At 46.9% G+C, this 12,053-nt stretch overlaps 1 protein-coding gene across 16 annotated transcripts in view; it reads left to right on the top strand.

Moving 5' to 3' along the window:
• CACNA1C (calcium voltage-gated channel subunit alpha1 C) overlaps positions 1-12,053 on the top strand; it is an 812,008-nt gene that overhangs the window by 160,175 nt on the left and 639,780 nt on the right. The gene's annotated exons all lie outside the window — the stretch shown is intronic.

The following is a 12,053-nucleotide window of genomic DNA, read 5'->3' as shown; positions in this document are numbered from 1 at the left end:
AACTGATAAGGTCCTTCTTCAGGTGATGTGCAGCTCAGTGGCTAATTTCTAGTAAGCTAGTTAAAGTTTGCATTGCACGTTGGAATTTGTTTGTGCTTGAAGGACTTTTTTCTCTTGCTTTGGGAAATTGTTATTCCTGTGTTTCCACTGATGCAAATTCCAGTATTTTGGGATAGGTTGTCCTGGGAAAAATGAAAGAGTGTTTACTTTTTGCTTAATGTGAAGTCATAGCAAAGAACTCTGGTCAGGCAGAGAACAACACAAAACAGAGGTCTGGAATGGAATCCACAGAATTAGAATAAAACCTCACTCTTCCTCTGAAAATATTATGTGGACAGCTCAATCTGGGAGGATAAGATAAAAGATTTTTCTTGTGTGCCACTAAGTTTCAATTGTGGTGAGAGAGTTTTTGGATGGATGGAGTGGGGAAAATAAAAGCCATTTCTCGTAAACAGAGACAGCTGGCATGTATGACTTGTTTACAATGTCACACTATTCTCTGGGGCACTGGTCATTTTGACAAAGTATTCTCTTGAAGTTGTTCAAAACAAATTGCGGTAAAAACAAAGGCTTCAGATCTTTCCTGGAGCATAGATCCTAGGTAAAATCTTAAACTTTTTTGTTTTCAGAGAAAAGGAGGTGAGGAACACCTTTATATTAGACCAAGAAAGGATAGGGTCCTCACCCATCGTGCATCTCTGTACTGGTACTAGGTCAATGGGGTCCTAAGCAGAAATAGTTTTGCTCACCCACAATACTAAATAGCAAGTTATTAAAAAAAAAAGAGTTGGGGGCCCTGTAACACTGTCTGTTGCCCTAAACAATTGCTTAGTCTGTGCATGCCTGGCACTGACTCTTTAAACAACCTTCTTGCTTTGAAATGTCTTTAAAGATTAAAAACAGAGAATAGTGTATGCCTGTTCCTGTGTTTTCACCCACTGTTTACTTAGGTTCATACTCGTATTCAGCTTTCAGCAAGGATGTCTGTGAGTTGGTCTCATTACCTATTGCTCTGCGTCCTGTTGTCTGATTGAACAGTTGGAATCAGAGTGCTGGATGATGATGATGGGGTGTGTGGATAAGTTAATTTAATGGTAAAATACATTCCTTTTCAGCAACGGACATAAAAGTCAAACACTGGTTTCTGTATTTTATACAAACAAGACTCACCCTTAATGGCCATTATAATATACAGAGTACTGTCTCTGGTCTACTGTATCTTTTGATTTATAACATTTAAAAGATACAAATGAGGCAGATTTGAAACTTGGACGACTTCAATTTGATCCTATTCCACTGCTAGTGAGGATACGTCTCTTATTTCAGCATCATGAATTGTAGGATAATAGCGGCTGAGTAACATTTCAGATAAACTTTGGTGAAGATGGCCTGTCTGGCATAATGATTAAAATTTTGATGAGCAGCTGTTGCTCACACAAATGGTATCTCTGTTTAATATCTCACACCATCCCATGACTCCTTATTTATCGGTGCTATAATAAAAAAAATACAAGAATTCCTAGGGATAGATTAGTTAGTAAAAGGTGTGTACCTACTTGGTGCTGAGTAGAGAAAATTCATTTATCTGGGCAGCCTGTCTAAGGAGTTAAGAAAGAGAAACTAATTAACTGTTTCCAGGTATTCTGTTTTGATTTTAATGGGATAATAACTTAAAATGTCAGCAAAATCTCACAAGATAGGTGAAGCTTCTAATAGCAGTGAAGTGAAGTTTTGTTCAGGGATTTTACTTTGCATTATGTGCAGGGCCCTGAAGCACTGATTGCTCAGTGGCCTCTTGTTCCACCCTTGCAAAAGGAGCATTCCGTTAAAATCAGTAGAACACTTGGTCGGTTCATCTTAGAACAAACATAACCTTTGCTGAATTAAGCTTTCCAGTTGTATTTGGGTCAGTACAGCAGTTTCATCTGTTAACATTTTGTTTTCCCCAACAAGGTGATGTGCACAGGTTTAAATATTTGTACTTAAGTTATAGAATGAATTTTTAATTCCTACTGTCTACAAACTGTATTCCAAAAATGCTTTGCAGAGGTGTGGAATATAATTAGCTAAATACAGCTTGAACCTCCCTCATCTGGCTCTCTCAGGACATGACTGGTGCTAGATGAGAGAATTTGCTGGACCACTGGAGGTTAATATTGGCTAGCACATTGCCAACACTTTCCTCTGCTTACTGGGCTCTTAGAAGACATTTAAGGGGTAAATTACAGTTAAATAACAGCACGGATCACTGAGCGTCAAGACTGGTGGCTGTAAACAAACTTCATGGGATCATGGGAAGCTTGGCCACACACATGATAAATGGTCATCTGGCTAACTAGAATCACGTCAGATTATGGATGTTGCTGGACAAGAGTGTTCCAAATTAGAGTTTTAACTTGTGTTAAGCAACAGGTCAGGGAGGCAGAGCTAAGTGGTTTAGATGAGGGTGAAAAGGGTGCAGCAGAGCTTTGGAGTAAGATGGGTACAGAGGTAGAAGAAAATTGCTTTGAAGTTGATGCCCTCTGAATCAGAGGGTTCTTGCACTCAAATAGTCAAATTGTGTGGAAAGGACAGAGAAAGAAGGGCTTTAAGTGGAGAGAGAGAGAGAGAGAGAGAGAGAGAGAGTGTTATAAACCAGACACACTCCTGTTCTAAACCCAAGTATGCTCTGTGGACTTCCTTATTTTATCGTATCGGTCTTACTAAAAGGAAGCAGAATGTGTCCAACCGCCCAAGGAAATTCTTCACTTGGATAACAAATCTTGTTTCACATTCACTTTGTGATTTAATTTGGGGTGGAAGGTGGGGGGAGGTGGAGTGTTACCATAGCAACTCTTCTATCCTGATTTTCTGAGACATGGAAAACCTTCTTCGAGAGACACATTACCCAGTATGTGATGTGTAACTATTCTTTTCTTCAAAGCTTGTTTTTTTTAAAACAGTTTTCCAATAAAATGACATACTTTCCTTGGGCTGCGAATGTTCCTTTTCTACTATCTCAATGTCACTTTTAAAGCAGATTTTTCTCTTGGGATGGGGTGAATTAAAACAATTAAAAAAAAAACTAATGGCAAGGATGTGGCTGTTGAGCAAGGGGGGAATTGTAGATTGTGTGAGAAGTTTATTTTCCTCTGTCCTTGGTTTTCTTTTAGTGTGAAGTTGAACAAATGGGTGGCTAATGTGGTTTCATGGAATAATTATGATCTGGGGGAAATTCTACCTGTGATGGTATGAGGTAATCAAAAGTCAAACAGGACATGTTTGTACTTTCCATAAGAGTCGTGCTCAGAAGTATATGCACCTCACTTTGCATGGATAATATCTACTGGTACACATTCCTTCTTCTTATCACCTTTGCCATTAGGTACAATACCTATTCATCACTAATTATGCAGGCTCCAATAGCATAGACCTTTACCAGCTGAGCTGAAAGGGAATCTTCATAACGTGTTAATATAGGATAAAGGACACACACATGAAAGTTTAGGTTCTAGCCACGAAGGGCACTTATTCATATAAATGCTACCAGTTTATTACAGTATTAATAAAGGACTTGCTTTCTTGGATTATACCATCAAGCCATTTTAAATGGGTGTAGTGATGCAATATGGGTTTTGGAGAGTTGTCCATAAAGCTGTTAGGTTTCTGAAGCTGCTTGGAAGACTCCACCTTTCAAATGTATATATATGTTTGCTAGGAGTAGCTCCTACAGGCTGCTGTTACTCTTGTTCTTAAACTCTTCACGGAGTATCATCACCTAATGATGCTAATTCACCATGCAGACAGGATACCTCCAACAAATTTCATCATCCCTGCTGTTTGGTGGCTCCCTCTGTTTCTGCCTTGACTATGGGAGATTACTGCAGCCAAGCAAAGAGTCAGGAGAAAAGCTAGTGTGTAGCTGCCCTTATTTCTCTATCCTCCAGCAGAGAAAGAAGAGTGAGTCATGGGCTCATTGAAATCTCTCCCAGCTCATCACCAATCAGGCCCCCAAAATCAGCAGCTTCCATACCCAACCAGACTAGGAACTATCCATTTCTCCTTAATCCAAACCCAACTAAGGGAATTTTAGTGGGTAGTAGACAGGTCTCCAAGGCAAAGCCATCAGGGAATGGGAGGGGGAAAAGAGATGGAACGTATGAGCAACATGAAAAGGAACGCAGAATTCAGGAACGTAAGGAATGAGGGACAGACAAGTAATTGATTCGTTAAGGACACAGCTGATCACATGATTGTGTGGGAGCTACAGCAGAGTAATCTGGAGAGGAAAAGATAGAAGTGAATTTTCTGGGGTGGGAGGACCAGGTCAGAACTGTTTAACTGATGGGTAGTGAATGTGCATAGAACTGGACTCAATGGGATTGGTGACAAGGAGAATGTATTGTGTGGTAGCATCGATGAATACTGCTGAGACATCTGGCATATTCCAGTCAAGCACTGCCTCTAAGACGGTGTTTTTCCTACAGCAGTTGCAGATACCATACCTTTTGTTTCAGGGTAAGGCCAAATTTCCTTATAACAAATAGTCAAATCCTGTACAAATTTCTAATATTGCAGGGTATTTTTGTGTTTACCAGGCAGGCACGCAGTGACCATAAAGACAGTCAAAATGATACTGAGGTCCACAGTGAAATGTCCAGAACTTTTTGTAATAATTTATGGTACAGTTTGTTTGGTTTGGAGAATATGTGACCAGATTCACCAGTGATTTACCCACTGTGAAGTCCCAGTCTGTGGACTAACTTTGGCTGATTGCCTAGGTCAGGGGTCAGCAACCCCCCAGCACATGTGCCAAGAGTGGTGTGCAAGTTGATTTTCATTGGCACACAAGGCGGGAGCTCAGTAACACCCCTCCTCCTACATGCAGCTGTGAGCTTGCTCAAAGCCATGCTGCCTGTGGATTAACAAAAGACCAACTATTGCTACAAACCACCAACTAAACAGTAAAGCTCTGCATCTTTATTTATGTATTAATGAAGCTGTTGTAAGTAGGACTATTAGGCTACATTTAGACTGCATGTGTATTTTGAAATTATGCAATCTGCACAATGCAAATTGCATAAATTATCTCAAAAGCAGGCTCCATTCCAAAAGTTCCGTTACCTCTCTCACAATGTGGGGTAGTGGAACCTGAAAACCATGCTCAAAATAGCCGTACTATTTTGAGCACAGGAAAAAGCCGTGGTGTTGCTATTTCAGGATACCTCTGTATCCTGAAATAGCACACACAGTCTAAACATAGCCTTAATGTCTTTAAAAAGTATCACCGGCACTCGGACCATACATAGAGGTCAAAAGGTCAAATTTTGGCACTCTACCTTGCTGAACTTTGGTTTAGGTCAGTGTTCTATAACTATTTTTCCAAATCAGAATCTTTGACTGTATTCAGCTGTAGACTTTTATTAAATCTTAAATATCTTTTGAGCATCTTGTGTATGTTTTATTTTTCATGTCTTCCTTTTATACATAGCCATATGGTACATGTGTTTTGTATAGTTTTTTTTTTAACTTAGAAGTATGTAAAAGGCCAATTTTTATAACAGCCAAGGTCTGTGTTTATAAATTTAGGGTCTGAGCTTCCAGTGACTTCAATGATCTCATGTTGTCCTTACTGAAGTCCTGTAATAATAGAAATATGCATGTAGCTTCTACAATTTTCCTGTTTATTTTCCTACTACTTTGTGTTCACTAAAAACGTATTACACAAACAAATGGAAGGGGATATTATTAAATGCAAAAACAGTTGGAACTGATGAACTTCACTAAGGACTTGATTAAATTTACAAATGAATAAAGCTCACTCGTTGAACAATGCTGTGTATTCTCTCAGTGCAGTCAAATAAATGAAACTATATTTTGAGGGGAATTAAAGTTAACCTGTTGAGTGGCTCTAATTGACATGGAGTCTCTGTGCTTGTTATTCCTGACAATTGTGCATAAAAACAGAGATAATGTACCTTTAGAATAAAACCATAGGCCGCCTAAGGTAGGAAGCTGCCTGGAAAACACTTCTGTCATTTTACTGCCAATTACAAAATGGCATATCTGGTCAGTGTCATAGTATGGCGATAATACAAATAGATTAAGACGAAGGCTTGCAACACATCCTATGCACCATGGCTCGCTCAGGGGAAAATGTGTTGTGATATCTTGAATCATAGACCACTAGACTGGAAGGGACCTCAAGGGGTCATCAAGTCCTGTCCCCTTGTCCTCACAGCAGGTCCAAGCAGTGTCTAGACCATCCCTGACAAATATCTGTCTATCCTGCTCTTAAATATCTCCAGTGATAGAGTTTTCACAACTTCCCTAGGCAATTTATTCCGGTGTTTAACCACCCTGACTTTCAGGAGGTTTTTCCTAATGTCCAACCTACACCACCCTTGCGTCAGTTTAAGTCCATTGCTCCTTGTTCTATCCTCAGAGGCCAAGGAAAACAATTTTCCTCGCTCCTCTTTGTAACCCTCTTTTAGGTTCTTGAAAACCACTATCATGCCCCCTCTAAGGCTGTGGCCATACTAGAGAGTGACATCGAAATGGCTTATCCCTATCTGTTATTTCAAAATAAGCTATTTTGAAATAAGTGGCATGGAAGCAACTACACACGAAATGCGGATCAACATTGCAATCCACAACATCGAAAAGACTCCCAGTCATTTTGAAATGGAGCAGCTACACAGCCACAGCTTCATTCCAAGATAACGGGGCAGGAAATGGCAAGGGCAGGGTCGAATGGCCAACAGGCCCTTCCTGGAACACGGGCAAGCCAGCCCCTTAAAGGGCTCCTCCCAAACACATGCCCTGTGCACATGCTGGGGACCCTGGCTGCTTGCAGCACATGACCTCCAGCACAGCACTCGGCAGAGCCTTGGTTAGCCACCACACCACTGCCTGCCATGGACCCGCAGCACTTCACTGATGGGAACACTTTGGACATCATGGCCAGCCTGATGGCCATCCTGACAGCCTGCCATATGAGGCTACGTTCTGCCCGACATGTGGCCAGCCTCCTGCAGGCTCCCCTCATCGTGCATCCGGAGCACCCCCTGTTCCAGCCCCGCCGTCGCCTATGGCAGTACCTCACCAGCGGGGAACGGTGGGATGACATTATCCTCGGAGAGTGGGACAATGACCAGTGGCTCCACAACTTCCAGATGACTCGGGCCACCTTCATGGAGCTGTGCCATTGGCTGACACCAGCACTTCGCCACCAGGACACCCGCATACGGCCCGCACTCCCTCCGGAGAAACGAGTGGCCATCGCTCTGTGAAAGCTAGCCACCGGACAGCAACCGCTCGGTTGGCCACGAATTCAAGGTGGGGAAGGCCATCATTGGGGTCGTCCTCCTGGAGGTAAGGCACCTGGGGCCACGCACCCATGACAGGGTCCTGGGGTTCCAAGGTGTGGGGCCCTGGGAAAGGGGGTCCCTGGGAGGGGGGTCCCAGGGAGCGGGGCCCTGGGGTGTTGGGCCCCAGGGAGGGGGTCCCCCATATGCTACAACACACTCACAGGCATCTGTGCCCTCTACCCTACAGGTTGTCACCACCATCAACAGGATCCTCCTGCACCACCTGATCTGCCTTGAGAACGTGGACACTGCCATGGCCGGCTTCCAACAGCTGGGATTCCCCAACTGCATTGGTGCATTGGACAGCACCCATATCACCATCTGGGCCCCGCCACACAGCCGGGGACGGTACATCAACTGATAGGGCTACCACTCCGTCGTCCTCTAGGCCCTAGTAGATGCCTGAGGACGTTTCACGGACATCTGTGTGGGCTGGCCGGGCAGGGCCCACAATGCCCGCATCCTGCGGAACTCGTGGCTCAGCTGCAGGATGGCAGAGGGCACCTACATCCCCCCACGGGAGCTGTCACTGGGGGATGTGACCATGCCCCTCTGCATCGTTGCCGATGCTGCCTACCCACTCCAGGCCTGGGTAATGCGCCCCTATATTGGACACACCAGTGAGAGCCAGGACCTCTTCAATGCCTGCCTCAACCAGGCCAGGAACACTGTGGAGGAGGCATTTGGCCATCTGAAGGCGCGTTTCAGGTGCCTGATGATGCGCCTGGAGGTGGGCCTGCCCAGCTTGCTCGCAGTTGTGGGCACCTGTTGCACACTCCACAACCTTGTGGAAAGCAAGCAGGAGCTCTTTGTGGCACACTGGGCAGCTGAGGCCATGCCGCACTATGAGCAGCCAGGTGTGGTCCTGTGTCGCTAGGTGAACCAGGATGGGGTGCACGTGCGGGAGGCCCTCCATGAGACCTCTGCCTGGGGGCCCCCATGACCTGGCTCGGCTCACTCCACGCAACCCCCCACCTCCGTTCTCACCCCTGCCCCACCCGTACCCCCCTCGCCATCCCCACCCAAGACAGGACACATACACCATTAAATAAATTCAACTGCTGTGTTTGGTACACAAAGAACATGTGACTATTTATGGAGGGGGGCAGGAGTGAACTATATACATGGGGAGGTGGGGGGCCTCAATCCTCCGTTGGAGTGGCTGGTCAGGAGCCATAACGGCCCCTGGAGCCACGACCGCCCCAGGTCCGGGGACCCCAATGGGGCCAGGATGGGGCAGGTGGAACGGGAACACAGGGCTGGACTGGGGTGTCTAGGGTCTCAGACTCACGGGGAGGATGCGGGGGCAGCCACAGATGGGCAGGGCTCGCCTAGCCACAGCCAGCAAGCCAGCTCCCACCGCTTGGCCGGGGTCATGTCGCCTGGGAACAGAGCTGCAAGGGCGGTGGGGGGGAAGGGGCACGGAGGGGCTGGGGAACAGGGGGGAGCTGAGGAAGAGGGTGGTGGCGGGGAAGGGGGGAGGCTGGGGTGGGGGGGCTGGGGAAGAGGAGTGGATGGGGGAGGAGGTGGGGGGCTGGGGCAGAGGGGGTGCTGCTGGAAAGGCCGTCAGTGGGGCAGGCGCCTGGGACAGGTAGCTGGCAATGGCCTGGGTCAGGGTGTCGAGATACCCGGCCACCCAGTCCCCGCCTGCTCCATGGAGAGCCATTCCTGCAGCAAGCAGTTCTCCCGCCATGTGCCCGGTCTGTGGAGGTGTCGCGCCCTCACCCTCCTCTGCTGCTGCAGGGCTCCCAGGCATGTCACGAGGGCTGGAGTGGCTGGCAGACGCCAAGGCTGTGAAGACATAAGGTGAGAGGGTGGTGCCCCATCAGTCATGCGCCCGGGTACCGTGGGCCAGCAGCCTTATCCCCACCACCATCCCACTCCGCTTGTGGTGAGGGGCTCTGGGGCGGCCCGTCTTCTGTGGGGTCCATCAACATGGGGCTGTTAGAGTGGCTGCCCCAGCTCTCCCAGGCTTCTGACCCTCATGGCAGATCATGGCCCATGCGGGCCCACACCGGCAATGATAATGGCCATCCCGGGGTCCCTGGCCTATGGCCATGTGCCCAGGCCTATACCGGCTGCGTTGGGGACCGCCCCCTCCCCCGCATGACCAGGGCACCCCATGCCCAGTCCTACCGGATGGTTCTTCGGGTGGTTCACGGGAGGCCCTGGTGGAGGTAGCCTGGGCAGGGCCCTCGGAGGGCTCAGCCATGCACAGCGGTCCCTCGCTCCTGCTGTCACTGTCCCTGTGCCAGCAGGTACTTTGGGGCCTGCTGTAGGGGGGGCCATCGAGGGTCTTGGCTGGGCCTCCTTGCCCTGCCCCTCTGGCTCTGCTGTGTCCAGGGTCTCCTCAGGTGGTGCAGCCTCCCTGGGTCCCAGCAGCTGGTGGAGATCCCTGAAGTAGGGGCAGGTGGCCAGCATTGCCCCTGACTGCCTAGCTCAGGCATAGCCCTGCCACAGCTCCTTCACTTTGGAGCGGACCTGGTTGGTGGTCCGGAAGGGGTGGTCCCTTGCGGCAACGTTGCTGGCGAGGTGGGCGAAGGTGTCCGCATTTCTCTTCCGCCCCTCCATCCTGAGCAGGATGTCCTCCTCCCCCCAGACAGCCAGCAGGTCCCGGACTTCAGCTTCTAGCCAGAGGGCCCCCCTTCTCTTTGGGGGCTGCCCAGAGCCCTGGGAGCCCTGCTGCCCAGAGCCCTTGACTCCACAGGGATCCTGCAGTTCTTGGCTGCTGGCCATTGGGCCGGCCACGGTGGGGTGTCACTTTCTGGGGATGCTAGGGAGCGTCATCTGACCACCTCATGCTCCCATGTCCACCAGCACACTCTCAGCTTCCTGAACAGGGTTTCTGTGTCCCTGCAGCTTTAAGGCACCCGCAGCTAACAGCCATAGAGCTCTGGCTGCTGGTGGAAGGGGCTGGCTCCATGGAGGACTTTTCATTTCAAAGTGGCAGCCAGGAAGCGGCTACACACATTTAATTTCGAACTTAACATTGAAAGGAGGCGTTATTCCCAACACGGAAGTGGAATAATAATTTCAAAATGAACACCTTTTAATTTGGAAATTAATTTCGAAATAAGCAATTGCTGTGTAGCTGCTCACCTGCTCACTTCGAAATAATTTTCAAAATGAGCTGCTAGTGTGGCCACAGCCTGCCTTCTCTTTTCTGAACTAAACAAGCCCAGTTCTTTCAGTCTTCTCTCATAGCTCATGTTCTCTAGATCTTTAATCATTCTTTTCACTCTTCCCTGGATCTTCTCCAATTTCTTCACATCTTTCTGAAATATGGTGCCCAGAACTGGACACAGTACTCCAATTGAGGCTTAAAGAGTGCTGAGTAGATTGGAAGAATTACTGCCCCTGTCTTGCTCTTGACACTCCTGTTAATACATCTTTCTTTGAAACAGCATCACACTGTTTACTCATATTTAGCTTGTGGTCCACTATGACACCCAAATCCCTTTCCGCTGCACTCCATCCTAGACAGTTGCTTCCTATTTTGTATGTATGAAGCTGATTGTTTCTTCCTAAGTGCAGTACTTTGCTTTTGCCCTTATTAAACATGCTGTTTCCCTGAGACCATTTCTCCAGTTTGTCCAGATCTTTTTGAATTCTGACCTTATCCTCCAATACAGTTGCAACCCCTCCCATCTTGGTATCCTCTGCAAACTTAAGAAGTGTGCTCTGTGTACTAATATCTAAATTGTTTATGAAGATATTGAATAGGACTGGTCCCAAAACAGACCCCTGCGGAACCCCACTTGTTATGCCCTTGCAGTGTGACTGGGAACCATTAATAACTACTCTCTGAGAATGGTTATCCAGCCAGGTATGCACCCACCTTACATTAACCCCACCTAAGTTGTATTTGCTCAGTTTATTGGTAAGAAAATCATGCAAGACTGTATCAAATGCCTGACTAAAATCTAGGTATACCTCATCCACCCCTTTTCCCTTATCCACAAGATTTCTTATCCTGTCAAAGAAAGCTATCAGATTGGTCTGGCATGATTTGTTCTTCACAAATCCATGCTGGCTGTTACCTATTACATTATTTTCTTCCAGATATTTGCAGATGAATTCCTTAATTAATTGCTCCATTATCTTTCCTGGCACAGAAGTTAAGCTGCCTGGTTGGTAGTTTCCTGGGTAGTCCTTATTTCACCTTTTAGAGATGGGCACTGTATTTGCCCTTTTCCAGTCTTCTGGACCTTCTCGTGACTTCCAGGGCTTTTCAAAGATGATAGCTAAAGGTTCCAATACCTCCTCTCTCAGCTCCTTGACTATTCCAGGATGCATTTAATCAGACCCTGGTGACTTGCAGACATCTAATTTTTCTAAGTCATTTTTAACTTTTTTTTTATTTTATCCTCTAAATCTACTCTCTTTTCACTAGCATTCATGATGTTAGACATGTCTGCATCAGACTTCTTGGTGTAGACTGAAACAAAGATGTCATTAAAAACCTCTGCCATTTCCAAGTTTCTTTATATAGTTTTTCCCTCCTAACTGAGCAGCGGACCTACCCTGTCCTAGGTCTTCCTCTTGCTTCTAATATATTTATAGGGATTAATGGCCCTTCTTTCCCTCCCTTTAACTTTTTATAGTAAGGAAATCCTGTGCTACAATTTAGAATCATTGAATCCTAGGGCTGGAAGAGACCTTAGTCCAGTCCCCTGACTGAAACAGGATCATCCCTACCTAAAT

This window comes from Carettochelys insculpta, chromosome 1 (assembly GCF_033958435.1).
Source record: "Carettochelys insculpta isolate YL-2023 chromosome 1, ASM3395843v1, whole genome shotgun sequence".
Taxonomy (NCBI): Eukaryota; Metazoa; Chordata; order Testudines; family Carettochelyidae; genus Carettochelys; species Carettochelys insculpta.
This window is presented reverse-complemented; position numbering and strand designations above follow the sequence as displayed.